Source organism: Rhopalosiphum padi, chromosome 3, assembly GCF_020882245.1.
Source record: "Rhopalosiphum padi isolate XX-2018 chromosome 3, ASM2088224v1, whole genome shotgun sequence".
Taxonomy (NCBI): Eukaryota; Metazoa; Arthropoda; class Insecta; order Hemiptera; family Aphididae; genus Rhopalosiphum; species Rhopalosiphum padi.
Genome location: NC_083599.1, coordinates 25,039,098 through 25,048,689, shown reverse-complemented (window position 1 = coordinate 25,048,689; position 9,592 = coordinate 25,039,098). Strand labels below are relative to the sequence as shown.

General features: G+C 30.4%; 1 pseudogene; it reads left to right on the top strand.

Annotated features, from left to right (window-relative positions):
* Window positions 1-1,902: 1,902 nt before the first annotated feature.
* On the top strand, window positions 1,903-8,886 carry LOC132924937 (uncharacterized; annotated as a pseudogene).
* Window positions 8,887-9,592: the final 706 nt, after the last annotated feature.

Below are 9,592 nucleotides of genomic sequence, written 5' to 3'. Positions count from 1 at the left end.
CTTCATCTTTAGTATAATTTTCACAGTTATCATTACTTAGGCTTGAAATACTTTCAGTGTCTTCATCACTATTTGAGTTTGTGGTAGAATTGATTCAATATCATCCTTAGTACATATCTTTCAATTTCAATTGTTGTAATACCAATTGAGGCTAATCTTACTTCTCGCAGGACATCCGTCCATCGCATCATACGGTGATTTATCAATACCTATATAATAATACATAATATTAATAATATATAATTTAATATAAATATAGGTAGTAAATATTATAGGTATACAAACTACCATGTATAGAAAAACAAAATTAAAACTTGATTATAGTATAAATAGGTTAAGTTAATTTTAATATAAATTAGTACTTGAATGGAAAGTGTGATTTTTTTGAAATTGAATAAATTTTAAGTCATTTGGCCAGTCCTTTGTATTATTTTGTGCCATCCAAGTGGCAAGCATATCTTCTACATCTCTGTTTGTCCTTTCTATGAAACCTTTACTTTGGCTATGCCGAGGTTTTCCGTGGACGAATATTATATTACATAACCGGAGACTTAAATGTTGTGTAAATATCTTTTATTGAGTTTATATTTTCCATTGACAGTTAAAATATCGAATTTACGTACCATTCTATAATCTTTTATTGTCCTCTTCATACCAATTGTATTTAAAGCCAACTTTGATGATTTTAATTGCTCTAAACGACTGTCGTATTCGGATGAACTTAAAAACGCTTTGTTGTCATCAATTTTTGTGTAATTATAGAAAACATAATATGTTTTTCTTTTATTATACCTTATTATGTTAATGAATTAGACTTTTTTCTCTTCAAATATTAAACAATACAATGGTTTTTTTTTATTTTGGCCTTGAAAATAATAAATCTAGTGCGTTTACTAAAGTAAATGTGAATCAGGGAAACATTAGTCAGCATCTGAAATGTTAGTATTGATTAGATATTTTGGATTATTTATTGAAGATTGTGTACTAGTTTCAGAGCCAGTATGGACATTGTACATTGGTATGCGTAGAACTTTAGATATTATGCTATCAGTAGTATCACTTGAAAATGCTCATTGCTGAGAACATTAGTGGAGGAATTAAATGGATTGTATTACTTTTACTTTTTCTTAGTTTACTTTTATAATACACATAACCACATTACATGAACCCAGCTTATCCATCTACAAGCATACCTATGCTTATTGGATGCGCTTGCAAACCTGCTATAATGTATTGTTTTAATTATTATTTTGTTTGTTTGTTTGCTAAATAAATATATTATTATTATTATTTAAAATTCACAAAACAATATCTGAAACCAAAATTTAATTTAATGCTTCATTATCCTGTTTTGATAGTTTGATTGATACATTTGTTTCTATATCTCATCTCTGGTCTATGAGATTTGAAGCCAAGCACAGAACATCTAAAATTGCTGTACGATCGACTTTTAATAGAAGCAATATTTGTTTATCATTAGCTATTAAACATCAACTATACCCTAATGCAATTTTTTAAATGGTAAATTTTGTAATTAAGTTTTTATTGGATCCCGCAAGTTTTTAAATTCCATAAAATGACCTCAAGTTCAAGCATTATTAAACCTTGCCTCAAAAGTATCCTGAAGTCTGGTGAAGTGGGCTAAGGTCAAGGGAACTCATTATAAGATCAATACAATGATAATAATAATAATAATAATAACCAAAGATATTTTAAAAGACGATTTTGCATCAATCAGATCAAAAATCAAAATTATTTTTGAAGTATTCTATAATTATTAATATCTGTACAAGTGGTAACACGTTTAAACTTGTACATATCTGTACGTGCACTATTCGTGCATTTATTTCAGGCGTTGTTTTGATTCAGTAGTAATTTTCCTATTTGTGCGTAGAGTATACAATGTCCGCGATAATCGCTGCTCCCGCCAGCTGTGAAGTTCGCGCTGTAATAAGATTTTTGTGTGCAAAAGGATCTTCAGCTGCTGAATCTCTACCAGAATATACTTTTGATTTTAAAGGAAATACGGCCAGTGGATGTAAAAAACAAATGCAAAGACTAATTATGCTGGCGTGCAACATGACAGGTACGGATAAATGATGTCCTTTAATTATTGGTAAAAGTAAAAATCCACGCTGTTGTCGGGGCGTTAAGACATTGCCCGTCGATTATTACGCTAATTTAAATGCTTGGATGACTAGTCTTATTAATTTTTATTTAAGCATAAATGTATACCTAAATATAGAACCATTAAATTAAAAAAATGTAATTGTATTAAAAGATTGAATTATGAAAAAAATGTTGTAAATGTTTTATAGAATCAAAATGACCCTGCATCAAAGTGATCACATTAAGCGGAACCCACTGTATTACAAACTTGATTCACATTATATAATAGAATTTTCAATATAATATAATAAATATATTACATTCGTACTATGTATATGTATAATATAACATAAGCATATATAAATTTGGGAAAATTTGAGCGTATATGACCGAGATCACAGCGGTATTTAACGGAGCGACGGAAAGGAGTGCGTTAGGTACGGCTGCTCAGACGATACTACAGTGATAACTAATGAGGAAAATGTTTGCCAATCAAAAAATGCTAAAGTAATGTACTATTTTATTTTTATTTTTTTTATATACCTATATTTTATTTTGGTAGTGTAGAGCAGAAAGTTCTAAGTATTCATGATTATATAGAAATTGTTAATGAGTTAAATGAACAAGTAAACCAACTTTATTTACATAATTATGGTATTCACTTAATTATGTCAATTATAAAATTGCCATCCTATAAGATGTTTTGGAATCAATATTTAAGACAACCTATTGTAGCTGATAATATGAGTCGAATTTTGTGGATAATACTCTCTGTTTGCCTTCAAATGATCCATTACATGATAAGCTTTTTAACATTTTAATATTGAATGGAATAATAAGAAAAACCATAAGTGAGGGTACCTACAATAATTTTGGCTTAAATAGTTTAATTTAATTTATTCAGGTAATTAATAGATCTATTATAGAATATGGACCATGTAGACCAAACATTGAATTTCCACACAGTGAAGGCAAAATAAATTTTTCAGTAAAATATTATTACTTGGCATCAAAATCTGGTAATCGTATTCCTCGGCTTTGCTATTCTGCCGTCCTAAAGAAGAATGCCGTAAGTTTCCTTCATGACATTTCGAAAAAAATGAGTTTTTATGTTTAGAGGTTTTTGGTAGTTCTATTTTCATAAATATAACATTTTTCAAAGTAAAATACATAATTTATTATGGAAATATACTCGATGAATGCAATGGAACTATTCAATTTTTTTTAAAATTTTTATTTAACCAAGATATGCTTGTTTTGATATTCATACTAAGTACGTTATTAATTATTTAGAATAGTTTACTTGGAAAAAATGCCGTAATTCTGGTTACGGCTTTTTTACGCAGTATACCAAAATGTACTAATCACTAACGATTGAAGAAATAACGCCTTATATTATTCTATTTGTTGAAAGATTTTAATTTGTTAACTATAAATTGGTATTTGCATACTGAACAGAATTTAATATATATAAAAATTTGATACAAAAAATCAAGGACTTATTTGAAAACTTATTTGATAAATGTAATATGCTTATTAATAAAAATTACATAAAATATTATATTGTGTGTTTATTTAATTTTGTTTCATGATTGCATATGCCCCATAAATGGCACAAAATAATGTTGATAATTTTAATGCATTAAGTCCAAATACGGTACATACATACTTTTGGTGCGCATTGTGTCAGTTATGGCACAAATTAAACTTAAGGCTTTTTAAAGGTCAAAATATTTTTTAAGCATTTTTTCATGACATCTTGAACCCAAACCATTACATCTATTTTTTTTTGAAAAATATAATTAATTCATGCAGAAAGGCATAAAGAAATAATGTTGCAAGGAGTTTGGTTCAGTCTTTCAGTTCGAAAGGATCCAAAACATCGTCAGCGGATACTTCTTGCCAAACAAACCAAAGCCTTTCCAATCATACACCAAGAAAAGATAAGTTAAAAAAAATGTTAAAGCACCGAAATGATAAGTTTAATGAACTACAACAAAAATTTAATATTTTAAAAAAGAAGTATGCTGATAACGAAAAAATGTATCATTCTTTAGATCATTTTCAATTGATGTGTGAAAAATTTCTTAAAAAAGGTTTTGCAAATTTTGTTAAAGTTCAATCCAGTATAACTCTCAATACTCCCAAAGGTCATTGATATTCTTACGGGACAAAACAATTTACATTCTCAATAATTTTCTGTTTACAAATATTCTGATATTGTAAACAACCAGTCTCCAACTTCTAAAATTACGGAAATTAACCCCCCTCCTAAAAACGATCATTTCCCCAGCCTAAATGGCTATCATCACTTTTTAACTCTAAAAAAAATAAACATAAACATAGTCTTCCTCAATCTAAAGGTAATATTACTTTACCTGACGTACAATTGAATTCTCCTCCTAATGGGAGTTATTTAAATAAACCAACCATTAACCAATCTCACTTACAAGAAATTATCCAAAACGATTTCTCTTGGGTACATACCCTATATCTCAAACTATCCGAATCTCTTATTAACTCCACTTCGTTATTTTCTCCGTTTTCTCCCTCCTCCCTTCAGAACCTAATCGAATCCTCTTTATCTTCTCTCCTAGCTATACCTATTCCTAATTTTCTTGTTCAATAATTACAATTATCTAGCTATCACACTTATTATCTCAATAACTTATACACTAATAAATAATTAAATAATTTAGCAATCCACCCACAAAAATAAAATAAATTCCATCTCCAATTTCAATTTTAATGGAATATAAGGAGCCTTTACAGCTCACCTTCCATTTCTGCAGTACTTACTCGCCAGCCAAAAATATTCCATAGCCATTTTTTCCGAGACATGACTCCTCCCTATACGTTCCACTAAAATACCTCATTTTAGAACATTTAGATGTGATCGGCCAGATGGTTATAGTGGCGTTGCCATAGAGCTATATACAATTTTTTTAAATCTAAACTTATACCCATTGACATCACAACTAGAAATAGTCTCATAAGATTTAAAATCAACCTTATTGGTATATCGAAAACAGATTTTCCATTCCCACTTAAGGTATGGTCTTGTTATATTCTCATTAGTTCTAATATTCCTGCCGATTTATGGTTGATCCTCTTTAAGACTAAACTATTTACTTTGCGGCGACTTCAATGCCTTTCATCCCGCCTGGGGTTCCATTCTAGCTTATCACAGAGGTAACCAGATATATGATATTATAAACTCTTTAGGATTATGCCTTTTAAGCAATGGTAGTCCTACTCACGCGGGACTCCTAAACTCTACCGATCTATCTCTTTGCTCTCCCGACCTTGCTTGGAATACTGTAAGTGAGGCTCACGGTAGTGATCATTTCCCTTTTACTATAAAAATCAACTTTTCTAATCTCATCTCACGCACTCTTATCAGCCAAATTCCAAACCGGATTCTATCCGAACATACCTATTCACTTCAATTTCAATAAAACAGATTCGGCGTCATTCTCTCTCCACATCCAAAACTCAATTTCCTCCTTACCAAACGATCCAAACCCATTTATGTTGTATACAGCTTTCAGAAATATACTTGATAATGCAGTTAAATCAACAATTCCCAGCATAAGACCAAATAAAAAACCTTTTAAACCGGCTACACCATGGTGGAACGCTACTTGTACCAACTCTGTGAAAAATCGATCCTCACTTTTTAAAATTTTTCGTCGTTCAGGTTATATGTGTGATTTTCTCTCTTATACTAATACATGTGCCCACACAACTCGAACTTCAAAAAATGAAAAAAGAAATAGTTGGAAGCTTTTCCTCTTCCCTAAAACCATCCTACACCATCCAACACCTCTGGTACACAGCTCGATGTTTCAAAAACTGCGTAATTCCCTCCTTGCGTCCAGATAACGATGTTTGGTTCGAGAGTTTCTGCTCTAAAATTGCGCCATATTATATCTCAAATAAATCGGAAATTTTCCCTTGTTATACTCCTTCTGACTGTCTCCATTATGTTCTTACAAATAATTTCAATTTGTTAGAATTACAACTAGCTATTTCTTCTCGTAAGTCAATAGTGTCTGGTCCCAATAATATCTCTCCACTTATGTTTAAGCACCTTTCCCAAAACGCTTTAGATTCTCTCCTCTCTATTATAAACAACATATCTAATAATCAACAAATCCCCTCGTCATGGAACTCCTATTAAGTCATACCTATACCTAAACAAAACTCTAATACTTCCCTTCCGACTAATTAAATGCCTTAATCAAGGCTTGATTGGTGGCTCGAATCTAACTATTTTATCAACTAATATATTTGCATACAGGAAAGGTCTGGAAACCACGGAATGTCTCGCTACGTTCATAGGTCATATTTATTACTCCTTTAACAAAAAATAATTCTTTGGTGTTACATTCGTTGATATCCGTAGCGCCTTTGACTCTGTCTATATCTACACTCTTATTTCACATCTCCTTTCTTTACATGCTCCTCCTAAACTCTGCAACATATTGCTCTCTCTTTATAATCACAGAAATCTCGTTTTCTTCACTCCCTTTGGCTTATATAACTTTCGTTCAACATTCACAGGTCTGCCGCAAGGCAGTTGTCTTAGCCCTTTATTTGTTAATATTTATATGAGTATTGTCGAAAAAAATCTAACGTCACTCGGACATCAATGTCTCATTTATGCTGATGATATAGTCATTTACTCTTAATATTGCTGTTGGACATCTTAACTCGGCTCTTAAAGACCTAAAAAACATTTTAGATGGGGTATCATTTGAAGTTGCTTCGGAGAAATGTAATTCTGTTATTTTGACTCGACGTAGATAAGATCCTCCTAACGTTTATTACGACAACAAAGCTATTTCCTTTGTTCCTAATGTACCTATTTGGGCATCATACTAGATGCAAAACTACGTTGGAAACTTTATATATCTTCACTATCAGGGACCATTTCTAGATGGTCCAACTTCCTTAGAACAGTGTCCAATACCTGATGGGGCTCTCATCCCTCTTACTTATTAATAATTTACCGCACACTCATTTGATCCAAACTAGACTACGATTGTTTCTTTTTCGGTTCTTCTTCTTTCTCGAATTGGAGAAAAATAAACTAACTTCAAATTTCATGTTTGAGTGACATTATTGGATTTGTTAGATTCACTCATTGAGTTCGAAGCTAACTGTGCACCTTTTAATATTAGATGATAATGGTTAGCCGGAAAAATCCTTCTCAAATCTCTAGCTTACTCTAATCATTTTATTTTTTACTTGTTTTATTCCCTTTTTTTTCTTAGGGCCATTTTATCAATCTCCAGTTAAGATAATTTAATCTTCAGTTAACATTAATCCCTAGTTAAACTAAAAATGTGATTTTATCATCACTCGATTAATATTTTAACCGGACTTTAATCACAAATTAATTAATCCGAGATATTTGATCAGTTAAAGAGTTTAACTAGAGATTAGGTAGAATATTATCAGATTATATTATTGACTCGTAGGTATCAGGTATCATTATAATTGGTATTATTTCAACGTAAGCACCATTTCATTTGAAAAAATACAAAATACCCAATTTGTACTTAAAATTAACTTTAGAAAATAAATAATATGGCTTATTTAAGTAGCAGCAGTAATAGTAGTGACAATAGTACTGATGAAGAAATTGAGTTTTTGGGTTATATGAATCAAAACTTTAGCATAACTCGAAGACCATATTTATTGTCAATAAGAGTAGACCATTTAAATAAATGGGACGATCAAGATTTTTTTGCCAGGTTCCGTTTAAGTAAAAATACATTTAAAATTGTATTGGAAATGGTTCAGCTGGAAGTTACAACTGTTACCCAAAGATGAAAAAAAATAACACATACATTTCCCTGACAACTCCATTTTTGAATTTCAATATCAAACTTGGTACATAGAAAACGAGATACTTACACTTTATCGCTCATCTCTATAAATATCTTTAAATTTTGATGGTGGAACATTAAACTAGAATAATGGATCATAAATTCCTTTAACTTACAATTTTTTAACTCGTGTTTAAAAAAAAACAGAAAAGTTGAAAATTTTAATTATTGTCTATAAATAGCTAAAAAAAAAATCAAAATATAACAATAAAATTTATTTTAAACAATAAATTAATTAAGTGGTAATCTAAATATAGAAAAAAAGATAATGCACAACAAATTAAAATGATAACTGAAAACATTCTACTAATCTGAAGTTGAAAACATGTTTGAGTTAATGTGCTACTAACTTCAATTGATAGTAAATTAATCTTCAGTTTATAAAACTCAGTTTACTTAACCTCAGATTAAATTTAATTGATAAAATGAAAATTATTTTAATTATCAGTTAATCTAAACTAAAAGATTAGTTAAACGATTATTTAACTGACGATTGATAAAATGGCCCTTAGCGTTATATATTTAAGTCTATGCCTAAACTATCAATCTCAGCTAGTGGTTTGTCTAACTTTCACCAATACATTTTTAAATCATCCAAACTACCTCTTTAAGTACAATCATTTGAATCTCTTCTATTCTCTCCTCTCGTTAGACTAGAAAACCAAGTCTCATTACTATCTTCCCTGGAACTTAAAAAAATGTCTTTCCATATAGTCAATAAAATCTTTCTGAGTTTCTTAAGTTGAATTTTGATCATTTCATTGTGGTTTCACCTCTTTCTGCCGGCTATTATTTTTATATTCCTGAACTACATCTCTTTTCAAATAATCTACCTCCTACTGCTTCATCTTTCACTGCAGATTGCCATGCTATCATTTAAACTTTATCTCTTATTTCAAACCTTGCCTCTAATAAATACTTAATTGCTTCTGATTCAATGTCTTGTCTACAGGCATATTTAGAAAAAGGTAGAACAATTGTCACAGATAACGTTTATAGATCTGTCCCACTCGCTAAGCAACTTTTAAATAAAAAAACACATTTAGTAGGGACACTTAGGAAAAATCGCCGTTATTTACCTAAAGTTATCACAAAAAAAATTAAAAAAAGGTGAAATTTTTAAGAAAGAAGACGATAACGGAATTATAGTGTCAAAATTTAAAGATAAGAGATATATTTTTACTATCTACACACGTCATAAATTAGATATTGTAGACACAGGAAAACAATCCAGAAAATAAGAAAGTATTTTGAAGCCAGATGTTATTTTATTTTATAACGCAGGAAAAGCTGGTATTGATTTATCAGACCAACTCGCATCTTATTCTTCTCCAGTCAGAAAAAGCATCCGCTGGTATCATAAAGTTATGACTGAGATAACTACTGAGACTTAATACTAGTGTTATTAACGCTCAAGTCATGCATAAAATAAAACATAATGATTCAAAAATGAATGTAAAACAATTTCGCGAGTTGTTAATTGATAAAATGCTCGACCTAAGACCCACCAACCGAAAATTACCTCAACAAATGACAGTATCTAACACACCAAAATCAACAGGAAATCAAAGGAGATCAGCACCTAA